This window comes from Lepidochelys kempii, chromosome 15, assembly GCF_965140285.1.
Source record: "Lepidochelys kempii isolate rLepKem1 chromosome 15, rLepKem1.hap1, whole genome shotgun sequence".
Taxonomy (NCBI): Eukaryota; Metazoa; Chordata; order Testudines; family Cheloniidae; genus Lepidochelys; species Lepidochelys kempii.
The window spans coordinates 15,700,461-15,719,896 of NC_136394.1; the positions used below are offsets into that span (position 1 = coordinate 15,700,461).

The following is a 19,436-nucleotide window of genomic DNA, read 5'->3' on the forward strand; positions in this document are numbered from 1 at the left end:
TTTGAACTGCACAAGAATGAGTAATGTCTACTTACCATGAATTCAGTTCAGCTTCACTCTGCACCTCTCCAATAATCTCTCATTCTGTCTCACAAAAGGGTGTGGGATTCTTTACATTTGAGTAAAATTCTGTTTGATCTCATAATGGAAAAACTATTTCACTGCTGCATATATAATTTAGAGTAATTCAAACAGCTTCTTTATAACTTTTCCTGGATTCAGTCCTCAATGAGAAAAAGTACCTTTGTGTTTTGAGAAACTGGTTTAGAAATGCCATTAATGTTTGAAACTTCGATACTTTCACTATTTGTACGGGCGCAACAGAATTTTATGATAAAAGTTGATAGAATGTATACTAATTTTGGCAAAAGAGAGAATCTGAGCTACCTACATGTTACCAAATGATGGAAGGGTCCATTTGGAAGAGAATTTGGAGCAAATATAGGACTTTTCATACTCCAGGCACCTCACAGTAATAACACATTTACATATTGATAGTGCAATGACTTTATATAGGCAGCTACACCAGTCATTATATGCTCAACAATGTGCTATAGTACACTTTGGCAATCAGATCAACATCACCAAGAGAACTGGAATGTTACTCTCTATTCTCTTTGAAAAGTGCACATAGGATATTTGATTTCCAGCTGGACAGCCATTAGAGGGTAGGGAACTCAATCACCTTTCACTAACTTTTATGAGAATGCAGACTGTTCATCTTAAGAAATGAACCCCTGCATTTGTCGCTTGGTGGAAAGCCCTTGTCTTTACACATTAAAAATCTCAGCCATGAGGCTACCCTATGGTAAAATATGACAAGGTCTCTATTTACAGACAAGGTCTGATTATTCTAAATGGGGTGTCAGTAGTGTCAGTACAGCTTAAGCAGTTAACCCAGTCAGAGCCCTTCTCAAAGGCTAATCTTGTCCAAGTGTGTTGTTTACCATTTTTTTGCCTTAATCTGTTGATTTCCCAATCTTACTCAGCTGTTCCACAGGCTGTGCAACTACGTCTGCAACCGACATAAATGCCTCTCTTTGGTGAGCAAGACAGCTGTGGAGTTGGCTCTGAGCAGTGTAATTCTTTGGCTGTGGAGCATCTCTTGAACAAGGTGATATTAACTGCTACTTCTCTTGTAAAGACTGTCCCACTTAAGGTTATTTGCTCATTCATTTTTGGCGATGTCACTGGTTGGGACTCCGAGGCCGAGCACAGTGAAGGCAGACTAGGCTCTGGGATGCTTCTACAGACATAGAAGCAGGCTAGTCTGTGGTTAAGTTAAGTTACAAACTAGAGTAGTCAAAAAATTTGACTTAAGTACAGACTAATAATTGTGGGAGATAGGTAATATATGTTCCTCTTTTCATGTCACGATTGCATGAAATAATGTGCTGTTGTTGTGGACATTCTGGCTTCTGAGCATTAAATCTAAATTTTCTATAGATAAATGTTACTACTTAACTTCAGTCTTGGGCCAGATGGCATCTAGGTTAGAGATTTCTAGAGCTCTGCCTTGAAAGGTATGTATAAATAATAATACATAGCATGTGTATCACTTGACCTTAAAACTTGACAATCTTCAGAATGTCCTTTATAAGATAGAAATGAATGATTACCATCTCCATTTTCCACATGGGGAAACTTAGGCAGATAAGTGGCTTTCCCATGATCACATAGGGAATTGATGTCAGATCCAGGCTTAAACATGGGTTTCTTTTTCCCTGTCCTTTTCTTCCAACTCAGCCTCTTTACTTGCAGTGCATTACTAGTCTTCAGAAATATGAAATGTTTTAATAGCAAAAATGTACAAGTTCTTAGGGTCTTCTGCTAGTCATGATATTTTAAGCAATATTTCTTTTTATGCATTTGACCTGTCTCTTATTATTTGGGTTTATATTTGCTCATTTGTGCTGTTACGGTCTCTTGGTTCTGAAGTATTTTGTGTGTTTTAGTATACTGGAGAGGAGGCAGACTCTAAAGTTCGCCACCATTCTCACTCTGAATATAAACCATATGCCAGAGCCAATAGGGTTGCAAATGATACGTTCCTGGGTTCAAGGAAGTCTCCTAAATTGTAATCCGAGTCACAGAACAGAAGCTCAAGTTCACCTTTAGCTCTTGCTGACAATCCCATACTTCACTGTGTATTAGCTATTCCTGTGGTATTGGAAAAGCTGATTCATCTGCTTACCCTTGGGATCGTCCCTTAAATAACTCTGCTTTCACACAAGCCTGGCAAAAATCAGAATCCCTTAGTGCATGGGTTCTCACAGTTTTCCATAACGTGGATCACCCTTTGTTAAAGACTGGCTTGTGGATTGCTTTCCTCCACTGAGACTGAGCAAGCTTGTCTCCCACTCATGACTGAGCAGACCACCTCTTTTTCCACTGGCAATCAAATAACATCCCTATGACAACTAAAGCAATTGCTTAGACAGTAATATTAATAAATATATGTTTAGCAACTTTTTAATGCAATACCATCATAGGTGCTGACTCCGTGGGTGCTCCAGGGCTGGAGAACCCATGGGGAAAAATTAGTGGGTGCTCTGCACCCACCAGCAGCCAAGCTCCCCACCCCACCTCACCACCTCCTCCCAGCACACTGTGTCTCCACTCCTCCCTCCCTCCCAGCGCTTGCTGCCACCAAACAGCTGTAGCAAGCGCTGGGAGGGAGGGGGAAGGAGCGGTAACGTGGCAGGCTCAGGGGAGGAGGTGGGGGTGGGGACTTTGGGAAAGGGATTGGAATGGGGTGGGAGGGGGCAGGGCAGGGGTGGAGTCAGGGCAGGGGCAGAGCCAGAGGAGGGTTGAGCACCCACCAGCGCCAGAAGAAGTTGGCACCTATGAATACAATGGCTGGACTCAGAAAGAACCAGAACCATGTGACTGGCCAGGACTCTACTGATCAGCAGCAAGTGCTGTGTGGAGCACAGGTGCTTCAGATCACAATTTGGGAACTCAGTGTGCTCGTGGCACTTCACCATCATCAAGCATAGGGAAAATACAGTGGTGTGGTCTGATTTAATCTCCTAACTGGAGAAATCTCTCTAACAAGACCCAAGTAAGCATCTTCGTTCCCTCCACCCATCTGTCACTCTCTCGCTGAGCATTCTTGATATTCAACCAAGATGGAGAAATTAGCTATTTTTCCAAAGAGCTACCACTCTTTCGGCAGCATGCCCAGCTTATGTTGATATTCCCTTTTCTGTGTTGTGTTGCATATAAACATGCCGATTCTATCCATAATATGACTTGCTCCTCAGAATCTGACAACCTTTTGTTCAGGATTTTTGTACTTCCCTCTGACAAACAGGGTTTTCCTGCTCTTAAAGTCTCAAGTGTGCTGTATACGTAAGATCTCAATCATCTAAGTAGCAGTAGTATTTAGTTAGTGATTTTATTCTGGTCTGTACTTCTTTTGGTGTGTGAACATATACAACTGATCACCTCTCCCCTGCATTCTATTATGGAAGGTGGGCTGTGATCAAAATTATAATAAAGGTATGTTGATCATACAACATACATTTAGGTTGGAAACAGACATAGCCAGACTCAGAATAGTCCCTTTGAGTCCGTTCCCAGAGGGTGGGCAGAAGAATGGAGCAGAGTTTACTGAACAGCTCTGAGAAGGGGAAACTGAAGGTAGGGGTACTGCAGTTTGAGGGGCATGCTGTGGATGTAGTGACCCTGGAACAATCCGCATGCTAGACGGCCGTCTCCGCACACCAGCTGTATTTCAGGAGTTGGTGTGTTATGGACTCTAAACCCCGTTGTGCGACAAAGGGAATTTGTTCAGTGTGATGAGCATTAGTGGGAAGAATAATTGGACAGTGTTAAATCTCTGAGACAGGTCCCCCACTCTCTTGTTCATCTGCAGGCTGAGAGGTGAAAGCGTCCATATTATTAATCCTGCTTCCCCCTGCAGCCAGCCATATTCCTAGCTTCAGATTAGAAAAATGACCCATCCCCTGCCTGAATAGAGACTGGAATGTTGTTTAGGAGTTCTGGACCAGCTCAAAACCCCATTACTTCCCAGTAGTTCTCAGACTCCTTCCCTACTTCAGCACACACTGTGGTTTAGGAAAAGTGCTACAGTATTTCTCCAGACTCCCATAAAATAATGTACTGTTGGTAGTGTTTTGGCATCCCTCACTGCTCAGCAATCACCCCTACGGGCTATGGCCTAAGGGGAGCAAAATAATCACTGTTCCCATCTATTTGCCATTCACTAGCTAACGCTTCAGTCATGCCAGCTTTCAAACAGGTGCTTGACTTGATGCACATGTGTAGTCCCCTTGAGTTCAAGGAGCCCCATTAATTATCACCTGACACTTTATGCAGTCATTTGCACCAGGGCAAAATGGGTGTAAAACACTCCCAAATGAGAATAAGCATTTTGTGCCCACTATGCACTAGTATGAATTCAACAAAATTTGGGCCCAAGAGGGCTATTCCCCTGTATGTAATTAGGCACATGCAAAAGGGGCTTAGGGAATTATATAGCAGGTATGCCATAGCCAGCTGCTTCTTTCCGTCTTGCAATAGAAGGCCCCTTGGTCATATGTCCCAAGACTTTTGATCCATGGCAGGAATGCGTCTGCCAGAGCACTCTCAAACCGTTATTCACTCTCTCTCACCTTTTTTTCTCGAAATAGTCTGGAGACTGCTCCTTATTCACAATCTGAGTGGATGGCTGTAGCTGTAGAATGGACCACAGATAGATGTGCACAAAACCATTCTGCTTTGTAAACAAATATTAACTTCTTTCCCTCTCGGAATAATCTGTCATGCACAAGAAAAATCTGTCATGCACTGTACTTTCCCCAGCTGAAATGAGTATTTATTGTGGCAATGGCCATTGAATTGTTTCCATTCATTACAAAAGAATTAACTCAGCCCTCTTTTTTAAATCTATAGAATCATAGATATATAGGACTGGAAGCAACCTTAATAAGTCATATATTCCAGTCCCCTGCCCTGAGGCAGGACTAAGTATTCTGCAGATCATCCCTGACAGGTGTTTGTCTAACCTGTTGTTAAAAACCTCCAATGATGGAGATTCCACTCCCTAGGTAATTTGTTCCAGTGTTTAACTATCCTTACAGTTTGGAAGTTTTTCCTAATGTCTAACCTAAATCTCCCTTACTGCAATTTAAACCCATTGCTTCTTGTCCTGTCAATTTATCACATTCTTTTTTATAGCAACCTTTTACATACTTGAAAATTGTTTATGCCCCCCCCCCCCCCAGGCTTCTCTTCTTCAGATTAAACAAACCCAATTTTTTTTCAATCTTCCCTGATAGGTCATGTTTTCCAGACCTTTATTCATTTTTGTTGCTCATATTATATGATAGGTAATATTTTCAGAAGCTCTTAAGTGACATAGGGTCAGACTTTCAAAAATATTTAAGCACCTAGAGGGGTAGATAGAGTGCAAACCTTGCTAAATGCACTGGAGGGTAAGGGTGGTGGAGCTGACACCTGGCAGAAGTCCTGGTCAAAGAGGTGCATTCACAGCACTCTCTGCATATGGCCAGGCTGGGGATTAGATGTAATTCTGGTGGGAGCAAATTCCAGAAGTCAGGACAGGCTATTGAATGTTACCATATATAGACGTTCAGTGCTGTGGGGTGTTTTGCAAGACCAAATCCACAACTGTCTAAAAAAAGCTTACCTCAATTTTAAATACACACACAAACCCAGACAGTGATATATCACAGTTGTTTTAAACACAAGACCAAGCCTTGTGTGTATTTTGTGTATACCCTGCACAGAAGGGTGTAGCCCACTGCTCACATATCCTGGTAACTATGCTGACACAGGCTCACACTGGAAAATTAGGCAATGTTTGCTTCAGATCAGTTTGACTGTTTTACAGTGGCTGAACCTGGCATGCCTGATAAAGTCACAACTCTCCGAACATCTGCCTTTTGGGCTGGAGACATTTCTACACGTACACAACTTAATCTCTTTATAGTCCTGAATTAATCATCTGTCTTTCACTGGCAGGCAAATATGTATTAGTGGTTTTGTGTTCTGATTGGATGAGATGGTCTGCTTAACGAGGCGGTTATGACTAGAAATCTGCTTGTGTTTCTATCGGTTTCATCTAGCTTTTCCCTCACGGATTTTGACATTGTCTCTAATAATCCAAGGTCTGCAACATTCCACTTCCTTGCTGTTCCTGGATCATCCTCCTTCACGCCATTGTCATACCAAGGACAGAATTCATGGATATTTGTGAGACCAGAATTTAATGATGGTCCATTAGCTGGTTGATGGTAGGTGATGGAGAGTGATGCGCTATCTGCACTCTGCCCCCAGTGGATAAGAAACACTTCACATCCATGCCAGAGCTGAGCACAGTCAGCCCCAAGCACCAGGGGCCCCAATGTTGTCTTTATGACCGGAATTCCTGTCTCGTATGTAGCAATGTGCTCGCACAGTTACAACAGATCTGTGGCTGATGTGTCATTAAAATCTTACTGCAAACTTTCAGGCCCATCATTTATACAGTGAATGTTGTCCTGTCGTGCCATAATCAAACAAAGTGAGATCTACTGTAGTGTCAAAACAATGGCCCTCCATCCCCTGGAAATGGCATACATCTATGGTGTGCTCTGTTCCTATTTCCCCTCCCATTAGTCCAAAGGCAGCCCTTTTTCTCAATCTAAGCTGAGAGAGAGCTTTCAAAGTTGTGGTGCCCTGAAGCACAGTTGAAACAAAGTGCCCCAGATGGGGCCACCAATGGTCAGGCCTTTTGCAGCACTCTGGATCAAATAGAGGAGAGGGTATATTTCTTTAGTTAGTGGTTGCCGTTGGAATTCTGAGAATTATCCAACTATTGGCAATGCAGTATGCTTTAACTAGCTATGTCAAAGCCTCAGGTTATGAGAGTGGAGAGTCTGGGTTTTTATTTTTATTTTTTACAGTTCTAACAGTAAATAAATATTTTAAAGGTATGTTTATTGATATGGCCTTGATGGTCTGTAATGTTCAATAGTCCAAAAGTATAAGTATTTGCTGTGCTAGAGTTGCTTGTTTAGCTAACAGGAGATGGAGAAAATAATTTATTGTGCTCTTTGTCAACACTACTAATGTGCTCTCTCTGTGGCCCCCGTGACTGGGGATCAGCTGCTTGTCTCCCAGCCAGGGTGATGATTTAGAATGACCTACAACTTCTAAACTAAATGACTGAGCTGGGTTAATGCTACAAAAATTTCTTCTGCAAATATTTCCTCCTGTTTTTAATGTACTTGTTTCAGCCTCACGTTCGTCTCTTTTTGTGCTCTTACTTTCCACCAATAATCAAGCTTTATTGGCAGGAGCAATATTTCAAAGTGACCTATGTGGAAAGTGAATTTTACATTCGTATACATATCTGACCAGTTGCAACTAAAACAATACAGCTGGAACAGCCACTGCCATCAAGAGAAAATTTGCAACCCGTCCACAAAGTTTTAAAGAAATTGTGGGCTATCAGCCAGGAAACCCCCAAATAGAAAATGACGCTAAATCTGTTTCGTATTATTCCTTCGAAACTATTTGCTCCTCTCTGTTAAACAGAACCAGTACTACCCTAGCACTCTTCCAATGGCCACTAAACATAGACTTTGATCTGATACCTCTTACTGGCCAAAATTTACATTGTTGTTAATACTTAACTTTTATTACTATCTTCCTTGTGTTCACCTACATTAATCCTGAGACACTGAGCAAGCAGACACCTGCTTCTACTTGCTGTGACTATCCATCTACAGGCTCCACATAACATATAAACAAATACCTTTCAGGAGAGCAAAACTCTCTACTGCCTTGTCGGGCCTCTTTGAGGTCAGGGAACCTATAGCTGTCTCAGTATCAGAAACAAACAGTAAAATCCATCCTGCTTAGGTTGGAGATTACAAGGTATATACGGTGGGGGTGGGGGGAACCCTCAAAATAGTAGGTTCTAATCCTTCCTGAGGCCTTTAATCTTGGGTCTAATCCACCAAAGCTGTCCATACTGTAACATACAATGATTCCTGTGGATTTCTGAAAGAGTCCATGTACACTACAACATTTACTGTGTCAGAAGATTGTAGTATAACACTGGTGAATTCTATCCTGTGTAGAAATGACCAAAATGTTAGTGCACCAGGATCCAGGGCTGCAACCTAGTCCAATGCCATCTCACATGAACACCCAAACTTCATTGTAACCCCTTCTGTGCAGGATTGTGTTTTAACACAAATCTCCTAACTTAATGTAGACCAGCTCTTAACTCTGTATTTCTAAAGACAAATGAAATGGTAGTTGCTGATCTATTTTGAATGAGATTTAAAACAGATGTCCTGAATATTTACGACCATTAAAGATCTTGTGACTCTTTTTTCTTAAAAGTCTGGCCAAATTCCAACTCAGATAATTATCTCTGCCTCCCCAGATTTCTCTGTACAGTTTCAATGGGACATGGTATTCCTTAACTGCTAAATTATGTTGCTGTGCTCTATTTGACCTCAGAGAGGACTGCTTTTCAGTGCTGGGGGACATGGCCAGTGTGTATAGATTGTTTATCAGTGTGTTATATATGTAAAAGTAATGGGATCCCTGAGGTAAAAAGCATTAGATAAATGTAAAACTCCTAGATTAATTATGTTGCAATGTCAAATGTCGTATATAAGCAAGTGAGTCAATGATTTGTTAAATCTTCTCCTGCTATGGACTCTCTGGAGGGCTCCCCATGTCCCTGGATTATTTTTAGACTGGCTCTGGGCTCTGGTTGAAGAGAGATTGTATTATTTTCCAAGCTCCCCTGACTCGGGAAAGGTCCAAACCCCGAACTTGCTGCATAGCAGGAAGTGAAAGATGACCGCACAATTATAAGTAGCTACCATGCTGTTGGGCTGTATGATTTCAACACAACAGCATCGAGAGGAAGAAAATCCTGCAGCCTGAACTCCACCATGAGCCTTGCTGCTGTCAATTAGCTCAGTAGCTCCCTGTATGTAACAATAATACGCAGGGCAGATCTCAGGCTGAGTTGCATAACTGTCAGGCAAGGGGCACATTTTGAATGGATACTGGCAAGGCTGGGGTTGCTCAAATTTGACCTTCCCTTTCTTTCTACTTGTATGTGTTTACAAAATCCATATAATTCCTTATACAGTGAGTATTTCTTCAGATCTCCAAACATATGCTTTAGGACACAGATAAACTAAGGTGAAATGTTCACCAGAAGTTTCGTTCCATCCTAGCCACCCCACAGGCTTGTGGTTCTTTGCCCTTCCCCACTGACTTCTTGCTCCTACTCCTGACACCTTGATCTCCCCCCACCCCCGCCTGGCTCACCACAGCAACCAGCCAGCTCTAATCAGCTGTACTGTGTCAGTGGTTGAAGGCTGATTCACTGCTGCGACTGGATTTCCTCTGCTGTCTGGATCCCAACAATTCAGTCCTTGTTTCAGTACCCTCTGTTCTCAGATAAAAGCGGTGATAAAAGCCCTGCACTTCAGCAACCCTAGCATAACAAACTAGTGTATGCATTAGAGGCAGTAAATCAATAAGGAAAGCCACTTCTGTTGCAAGGTTCTGAGGGCTCATTACAAACAGAACTTCCACCTTTCCAGTTTTTGAGGAGACTATCTTACTGGTTTGAAGACTTGGTAAAGTGGGCCTTGAGGTGAGGGGCTGTTGAGGGCATGTTTCCCTGAGGCACTTTTGTAACAATAAGATATATCGGGGCAGGGGGGTGGTAATAAAACTGGGACCCAGGTGAAATAGGCATGATCCAAACTTAGGTGGAGTTTGGAGAGAATGCTGGGCAGTGACTTGAGGCTGCCTGGGAGCCAGGCTAATTGTGGCAGTGTAATGAGTTAAGCTAGGAGGTTTTACAATATTTCTTTCCAACTCCAAATTCAAAGGGTGAACATCACACCAACCAGTTGTGCCTGGGCTGGGGGGTTGGTATCCGTTTGTGCACAGAAACGTACGAATGGTTCAGAACACCACTTTCCATGAAGTGATGATGTGATGCAAAATAACTGTCCAGAGGGACAGACTGTTAAGTGATCACCCTCATAAAGAATGAGGGGGTTTTAAATACAATTACGAAAAAATACTTCACCATTATCCTGTGTGAGTAACAAACATGCCTGGATCTTCTCTGCCATGTGTATTACGATAAGCTTCAAAATGACAGGGTGGATCTCTGAGCCTGTAAAATCACAGGGGGGTGTGGGGGGGTTGACTTCAGGCGGTGTTAGTTGAGTCCTACAAAGGAAGTCTGGTGTCTTGCCTGCAGCTGATGCTCCAGTAATTTAAACGTTAAGGAACAAACCCTAGCTTCCCTCTTGCACCCCCTGCAGTAGCATTCTTTGCTGGGGGGCGGGGGGAGTATTCCAGGAACTGTTGTGGTAGACGAACAATCCCACATGCCATGGAGGCTAATTCCATGGGCGAGCCTTGTGCACTCTGGCTGTGCAAACACCCTTGGGGGGCAGGACAGGAAGGGGTGAATCCTCCCTACACAGTTAGACCAATCACAGGTATCGCCTCCATAGGCACACCCATCCACGTAGGACTGGGACACGGGGGCCACTCCACCTATGGTGCTGGAGTCCAGCTGGAGAGCCATGTTATTGCTGCTTTTTAGCTAGAACAGAAGGATTCCACAGCAATTGCCAGCTTCCAGCCCAGCGACTCAAGCTGAGCCCTGGGAATGTCGTCTGGAGCTACTAGGGTGACCAGACAGCAAGTGTGAAAAATCAGGACAGGGGGTGGGGGGTAATAGGAGCCTATATAAGAAAAAAAAACCCAAAATCGGGACATCTGGTCACCTTAGGAGCTACCCGGAGTGGACTCTCATTTCACTGATGCATGGTGCAGTGGAGTTCAGTGGGTGTTATGTACTTAAATCTCCCATGGAGAAAGAGGCTAGGTCCGTAAGGGCTGGCAACTTCTCGTTCATGCATCCTGTGTGTTGCAGTGTAACTAAGCCCCCAGGCTTCTCTCCCTGGATCTCCGCTAGGGTTAGAATCTGGCAGCAGGACACTTGATGATCTGGGCTCTCGCAGTTTTCACAGTACACTTGTGAGGAAGATGATAAACACAGAATGTTTTGTTCTGTTTTTTAGAATGTTCTTCGCAAGAGATTCCAAGGTCTTGAGCATGGCGTCTGACTGGATTTGGGAGAGCTTTTTTTGGTGGTGGGGACAGGGTTCTCCCCCCTCCTGCAGTGCAAGTAAGTTCATTAGTAGCAGCAGCAGATGTTCTGCACTTCCAGCTAAATTGGCATCATCAGATGTCGATGTATGGAAGCAAAGTGTTCTCTCTGCTCCCTCTGTGGGGACTGGGGGCTGTTCTGTTAATCACATGATGCAATAGACCGTGTGAGAACAGGACATTTGCAGCCTGGAGTGGATGATAGTGTGTTAGTAAATATTGCAACACCCTCTGTTCTATGTGAATGTTAAATCCTCTTTAGAATGATCTCACATCTTGAATAGATCAGCTGGACTCCTCTGGGCTTTTAGTTTGGCATTTTTGAAAGTTATTGTTTGACTTTTTTTTCCCCCCATCCTCCTTGTTGCTCCTTTTTATCTACTCCTCCTGCCTTTTATTCCCACTGCATCCTATGGCTGGGAAAGCCTTCCCATTTCCAGGGCACCCTCCAATCCCTTTTTGCCTCCTTTAGATCCCCACCACTTATCATTCAAACTTCCAACACTGAACTCCTAGATGGTGCCCCCTGAACCATTTTGTTTGTCTCTGGTCAAATTTGGATTATAAATTATTCATGGTTGGCACCTTGTGCCCTCATTGCTTGCTAGGAGTGGCTAGCCAAAAACTTAAGGTCTAGTAGGTTTGTTCCCATGAGGATCAGAAATGGGTGACAGATACTTCTTTGAGGTTTTTGTTTATTTACAAATAATGTACAAAGTCCTGTGTCTCTGAACACAGAAGCAATCAAATTTCATGAAAGAGCTTCTTTTGCTTGTAGCACCAAGGGCACTCATTTCAGCCTGCCCTCTTGACGCAAAATCCTCTCCCCAGGCTTCTTCCAGTGTCAGACACCGTGCTTTCAGACTGTCTGTGGCTCGCTGGTCCTCTGCCTTTTTCACACACTCACTCTTATCCAAAACAATATTCAGCAAAGTCCCTCTGCCCACATAGCCCACAAAACTCCTGTGCAGGTTTACATTACCCTTTTGTCATAGGCAGGGGCTTACGATTCACTTATCCTTACAGTTCTGTTAATTGCTGGGTATGAATGCACACCTCCGTCTCAGTGAGGGTTGTGAGCCATGCAGTCACCAGTACCTCTCAGCATACCAATGGAGTTTCTAGGTTTGGGATTTTTAAGAGGGCACTGACCAACTGATCCAAAGTATTAAATGAGTGGTCCAAAGCTATAGTGGCTTGGGTGCAGGCCTGGATTTAGGAGATGTGGGTTTAATTCCATGCTCTGCTACAGACTTCCTTCTGTGACTTAGGGAAATCACTTAGCCTGGCTGTGACTCAGTTCCCCATCTGTAAAATGGGGATAATTGCGCTGTCCTACCTCCCAGATGTGTTGTGATGGTGCATATGCTAAAGATTGTGACTGGTGCTCAGATACTACAGTAACGGAGGTTATAGAAATACCTTAGATAGGAATGCCTCTCCTTTTCTGCTATGAGTTAAAGCAATGCTGAGCTGCTCAGATCTTGAATTTGGAGGGTAGTTGAGGATGGGGGTAGGATGAGGCTCCCTCAGTAGCTTTAAGGGAATTAAAACAATAGAGAGAGATAAGAAAAAGGCAACTCCTAGTTAATGGAGTGAATTTCCACGTAGTGAATTTCCCCAAAGCGTGTCCTATGTGTAGAACTCAGTCATGTCTCCTCTCTGTCAGTCTTGCTGTTCTCACCTGTCACTTTCTGCCTTGGTGACTCAGGAAAAAAACAGTGAGACACAGAAAACAACAAGGAAAAAGAGAAAATAAACTGTACTAAGATACCAAAGTGCTGCTTTGTGGTTTGTTCTTAATAACAAAATAAAACTGGAGGCGACTCCAAACCACACTGCAGAGGTGGAATCCCACATGAGTTGGGCATCCATTTATGCTGTCGCTATTTCTGAGTCCTGGAACAATGAATCTCTGGTCTCCAAAGGGAATGGAAAAAACGTTCAGCAGCAGCTTGTGTTGACTAATCCTGGATACTTTGTTATAAGCGGCCAGCAAAAATGCTTTTGGTCACGGTAATGCTACCACTTCTGTCCTGTGATGCCCCATTTATCATAGACCTGGCCGTGCTGCATGACAGAGTTTAGAGAAGTCACATAAGACAGGAAGGGTGGTCTGAGGGTTCAGGCACCGAACTGCATTGGGACTCAGGAGATTTGGGTTCAATTCCTAGCTCTACTGCAGGTTCTGTGTGTGACTTTGACTGAGAGAGACCAGGTGGGTGAGGTAATATCTATTATTGGACCAACTTCTGTTGGTGAGAGAGAAGCTCTTGAGCCACACACTGCTCTTCTTCAGGTCTGGGAAAGGTACTTGCAGCATCACAGCAAAATGCAGTTTGCAAGTTGGTCCGATAAAAGATACGACCTCACCCACCTTGTCTCTCCAATACCCTGGGGCCGACACAGCTACTAGTACGTTGACTTTGATTAAATCACTTTGGCTAGATCCTTAAAGGTATTTAAGTAGTCAGTCACCTAAATACCCGCCGGATCCTCCAAAGGCCCATACTTGTGAATAACCTTATGCCTGTGAGCATCTCGGTTCAGTCCAGTGTGAGTGAGGTGACCTGAGTGCAGGTGCATTAGCTCAAGCAATCATTCGTGTAATGGGAGAGGTAGCACCTGTGTCCTTTCCCCTGCACTTCCGCTAGTCCTGTTGGAGGAGGAGGAATCTAACCAGCTAAGTAAACTGCAGGCTGACTCCCTGCAAGACTGCTTAAGTTACCTGGGTTGGATTTTAAAACTTGGCAGGTCAAGGAACACACTGGCTTAACCCTAACTGCCACTCAGGAATGGATTGAGCTGCGCAAAGTGTTTGCAACTTTATTTTTAATGCTTGTCTTCAGATTGGAAAATAGAAGCAATTTGACTAAAAAGTCCAGTGAGAAGAGCAGTCCAGCCGTCTGCGATGCCAGAGAGGAATAAGAAGACCCCACATGAAGACATAAGCAGGTAGGGTTGGAGGACTGAAGGCTGTATAGCCTGGCAGGCCCCTCCATGGATGGCTATGTAACTTGGGTGTGAGGAGTCTGTAAATGCAAGCTGAGTTATTGCATGCTCTCTCTTAGTTTGTGAATGCTGGCTTTGCATTTCTTTCTACCCTTGTAGCCACAGTGTACAGAATCAGTAAAGCTCTGAATTTCTGGTGAGAACTAGGCTGGTTTATGTGCTGACGTGCCATGCAATAATATCAGCAATAACAGTTATGCCCCTCGTCTCTGACTAGAATTTTGGGCAGCAAGTCTAAGTCTCCCCATTCCTTGACTGGCACATGCAGGACCTAGTGAAGTTCCCCATGGTACTTGGGAAGTGGAACTGCAGGTGATGTACCCCAGGCTGCCATTGTCCCCTTGTGACTTGGGGAGTGTGCGCATTTGTCCCTGTACAGAACATACCTCAAATGTTTGTGTGGCTCTCTCCCTCCCTGCCTTCTCTCAGGCGATCTGCTTATCTGCATCTGGTCTAGCCAAACTCTATGGAGGCAGCATAAAGTCCTTTGACAAACGGGGAGTGCGGGTGAGCGGATACCCTTTGTTTCCATTGCTCTCCCTGACTCTTTAAATTGGAAGTATGAAAGCTCAGAGATGCTCACTGTGGGGGTTGTAAACGGCACTTGGAGGCTGGAGGGGATTTCCCCTCCACTGCGGTAGGACCAAGTACCCCTAGACCATCCCTGACAGGTGTTTTGTCCAACCTGTTCTTAAAAACCTCCAATGTCAGGGATTCCCCAACCTGCCTTGGTAACCTATTCCAGAGCTTAACTGTCTTTTTCTAGATAGAAAGTTTTTCCTGTCGTCGAACCTAAATCTCCCTTGCTGCAATCTGTGCCCATTACTACTTGTCTTCCCTTCAGTGGAGAACGCTTGATCACCACTCTCTTTATAACAGCCCTTCACATATTTAAAGACTGTTTTCAGGTCCCCCCTCAGTCTTCTTTTCTAAAGACTAAACATACCTAGTTTTCTAACCTTTTATCGTTTTGTTGCTCTCCTCTGGACTTTCTCCAGTTTGTCCACATCTTTCCTAAAGCCTGGTGCCCAGAACTGGACACCATGCTCCAGCTCAGGACTCACTCCTGTGCTTGCTTATGACACTCCAGTGAATGCACCCTAGAATATTAGCCTTTTCTGAAACTGCATCACATCTTAGACTCATTCAATTTGTGATCCGCTATCACCCTCAGATCCTTCTCAGTAGCACTACCCCCTAGCCAGTTATTCCCCATTTTGTAGTTGTGCATTTGATTTCCCGCCCCCTCCTACGTGAAGTACTTTGCACTTGTCTTTTATTGAATTTCATCTTGTTGATTTCAGACCAATTCTCCAATTTATCAAGGTCATTTTTAATTCTAATCCTGTCCTCCAAAGCTCTTGCAACACCTCCCATCTTGGTGTCCTCTGCAAATTTTATAAGTGCACTCTCCACTTCATTGTCCAAGTCATTAATTACAATATTGACTAGTCCCAGGCCCAAGACTGACCCCTGAGAGACCCCACTAGATAGGTCCTCCCAGTTTGACAGTGAACCATTGATAACTACTCTCTGAATATGGTTTTTCAACCAGTTGTGCATCCACTTTATAGTAATTTAATCTAGGCCACATTTTCCCTAATTTGTTTATGAGAATGTCATGTGGGACTGTGTCAAAAGCTGTACTAAAATCAAGATATATCATGTCTACTTCTTCCTCTCCCCGCAATCCACTAGGCTACTGTCAAAGAAGATTTGTGTCTAGTCTGTTTTGACTGAAGTAGGTTTGGTGGTAAATAATCTCCAGATGGAGAATACTTGTGTGGTGGTTGAGACCTGGACAGCGTGACGTGGCTGGTGCTCTCACTGGCAAAGGCCAAGAGCTTAGAATAGCAGGGATGGTACGGGTGGGAGACTGTGCTACACTGGTAGGGTTGTCTGAAGGAAGGCAGCTTGTCCTGCACCTACCCAGCAATATTAGTAATAAGCCCTAACGTACACGCAGCCTCCTTCAAAATATTTCCCCCCAGCAATGGCACAGTACTGCAGTGATTTTGTCAGTTTTTTTCACTGTGAACCTTGGGCCTTGGTCTCAGGGGCCCTGAGCACCCATAACCCCAGCTGAAGCCAAGGGGAGCTCTGAATGCTCAGCCCCTCTGAAAATCAGGCCCCATCTGTCTTAGTGAATCAGATGCCTGGCCTCTGCTCTTAGGCTGTTTAAAGCTCAGGCTAAGAGCATGTGAGGAAAAAACTAGAAAAGAAGCTGAAGAAATGGGAAGCAAACCACCCCTTGTGACTGGGAAGAGTAAGTGAAGCCTCTGAAAGAACTGTATGTTAATTCCTGGCTAGCCTGACCTGAAAGCGCTGCTGGAATAGTGCTCTCCAGGTCTGACTTCAGGAAATCCCTTTGATTTCCTATATTCTCTCTCTCCCTCCTTTTTCTCTCAGGGATCAAGAAGAGCCTCCGTGACAGCTCACAACAGACCTAGGAAATTGCGTTTTGCTGGGCTCCTGGCCTGTCTCCAGAGAGTGAAGTGATGGTTTCACGGAGGTTAATCGGAGTTCTGCCTCTCCACTGGATTCTCCCCTCTCTTCCAGGGGATGGAGCCAAGGAGCTGCAACATTTTCCGATTAATCTTTGTCCCCTGTAGAGACAGGAAATGGAGTAACCAGCTTAATAACACAAGCCTATCCAAAGGCAGAGCTCAGGGAAAGGTCGCCCCAGGTCCAGGCACTGTCATTTTAAATGGTGCCGCTAGAACAGGAGAGAATGAAGGGAGTGGAGGGGTGAGGGAAAGGATGCTGCGGGTGGAAGGGGCTCTTGTCTTGAAGCACCCTACTGACTCCAGTGCTGTGCACAAAGCGTAGTCCGTAGGTTGAAGAGGGATTGATTCCCCCACCAGGGTGCATTTGATTCATTTCTCTTTGAGGCCTTCCTCTGCTCGAGCGAGGAGGAGGCTGCGTCAGCATTGCTCGCATGGTTGTGATTGAATTTGGCTGGAATGTCTGTCAATGTCATTGTTTGCTGTGGGGCTCTAGCTGTGGAGGTCCAAGGATATGAGGTGCAAGGTGGGTGAAGTAATACCATTGATTGGACCGACTTCTCTGGGTGGAAGGGACAAGTTTTCGTCACTGTTGTTAATGAGAGGTGGGCCTCCGAGCAGAACTCCAGTCTGTTTCCAGTGTGACTTTTCTACATGGAAGGAGGCATGAAGGCTGAAGCAGGCGAATGGGTCCCGGGGCAGTTGAAAGGGAGTGACAAGAGTGCAGAGATGTCAAGTCTCAACTCTGAGAATCAGATGTTAAATTTAGGGTTTTCTTAAAATAAGCTACTCCCCCCCCCCCACCTCTTCCTTTTTCATACAGCTTTGTGTTCACTGCCTGCCTGTCTTAGCTAGGCCTCCAGTACTGTGGTGTCCAAACCCCTCTCGATCTCTGATGTATTTAGCCTCAGAACCCCTCTGTGAGGTTGGGCAGTTCTAGTATCCGCATTTAACAGATGGGGAGCTGAGGCATGGAGAGATTAAGACCTGCCCAAGAAAGCTGTGGCAGAGCAGGGCCTTGAGCCTAGGTCTCAAAGATCCTAGGTTAGTGCCCTAACCACTCTACCTTCCTTCTTTCACTAGCTAGTGCAAAGGACACGTGATAGTTCAAAACTTTGCACTGGAGTGGCTATTGTAACCTTCAAGTAGTGTGGTGGTGAGTGAGAGAATCTTTGTATCCATGTGGGAGTTCTGAACATAGGAGCAGTTGTCCTTAGGCTCTTCCTAGACTAATGGTATTTGAAGGTTCTGTAATATGCCATTCAGAAGATTCGCAATAAGGTCTCCAGTTTGACCCCTCACCTGGCAGGCATGCAGTATTGATGGAACCAACTTTGGTTTCTAGTATGTCACCGGTGGTGTTGAAAAATAAGCTTGGCTCTTCTTAGGCATGAAATATACTCGTAATTGAATTATGTACCAGATGTAGGTTGTTGGTTCAAAGGGTTTCAAAATTCCTCTCTCGCACTGTGTGGAGTTTCCAATCTGGCCCAGATGGCCCTGCTGGATTTCTCAGAGTTGGAGATTCAGCTGGAATTTAACCCCTTTACTGCACTCCCAAGTCTTCTCCCTTTTTGTTAACCTGGGGACAGCATGGAAGGGGTTGTAGAGCTCATTAGCTTCTTGTCTGAGTGCTGGAAATGCACACAGCATTTCAAGTGCCCTGAAATAATTGTCTACCTGCAGTTTTATTTACAGTAGGCTAGAAATGCGTCTTACTTTGGCTGCTGCCATTCTCTTAGTCTGGAATGCTCAATACCTACCTCACCTATGTTTAGAAAGACCTGCACCACGGGAGCAGAAGCATGTGTGGAGCAGATGGCTACAGTACGATGTAGTACAGGCATCAGACTTCAGGGCTGAGGATCCTACAATACAATTAACTTCCTGTTCCTTGGTCTCAATGGAAATGTATCTGTGCAGCCACTGAGGAAATATCCTTGGTATCTTCTTTGAATACTATTATAGTAAGACATGGCAGCTGGTTGGGTTTTATTTTATTTTCCTCCCCAAGGCCTCCTTGCACTATAAAGACTTGATTTTAATGGAAGCTGAATGCACGTCAAAGTCGAGATGAGCAAGCAAAGTCAACCCAGTGCCTAGTGCAGTTCAGACTCTCACGGGCAGAGCAAGCAGGCGCTGAACTCCCACTAGTCTTGCTCATCCTTTGAATATTCATCCTTTAGTAAAACACATGTAGCTGTATAAATCCTGACGTCTAGGATCATTTCACTGTTTTTATGTCATAGGTTGATAAAGCAACCCACAGGCAACCTCTCGGTCTAGAACGTTAAGGTATATTTTAAACCTCCCTCCAGTGAATGGTTTTTAAAGGCAGGTGAATTATGAATCTTTCTTTATGTGCCATTATAATTCAGATTATATGAGAGAGATGCCTGTCTCAAAATAACTTTTATCCTCCTTTTAGAGTTTGGAGGGGGATAAAAAACCTGCACCAGCCCAGGACTCAGTCCTCCAAGTTTCAACCTGTTCTAGCTTCTAGAAACCACGTCCCCCGAAGGCACTCTAAACTTGGGGAAAGCGTTTTACCTTCTCAAGCCTTCGTTACCATGAGGTGCAATGGATTGAGATGGATGCAGTGAGGGTTAGCAAGTGCCACGTGCCAAGGCCCACCATGGCAAAGGCACAGATTGCAAGTGCAATACTGAAACCCTTCAAAGGCAAGCTGAGTGGAGATAGTCATCAGGCTGAGGT

General features: G+C 44.4%; 1 protein-coding gene across 6 annotated transcripts in view; it reads left to right on the forward strand.

Moving 5' to 3' along the window:
- YPEL1 (yippee like 1) overlaps nt 1-19,436 on the forward strand; it is a 71,892-nt gene that overhangs the window by 43,689 nt on the left and 8,767 nt on the right. For 5 of the 6 annotated variants that reach the window (XR_012155067.2, XR_012155069.2, XR_012155068.2 and 2 more), the window contains exons 7-9: nt 990-1,114; nt 11,118-11,224; nt 14,055-14,160. The gene's annotated coding sequence lies outside the window, so the exon portion shown is untranslated. Of the gene's footprint in view, nt 1-989; nt 1,115-6,116; nt 7,779-11,117; nt 11,225-14,054; nt 14,161-19,436 lie in introns of those variants that run through there. The other variant, XR_012155066.2, reaches the window with a different exon arrangement.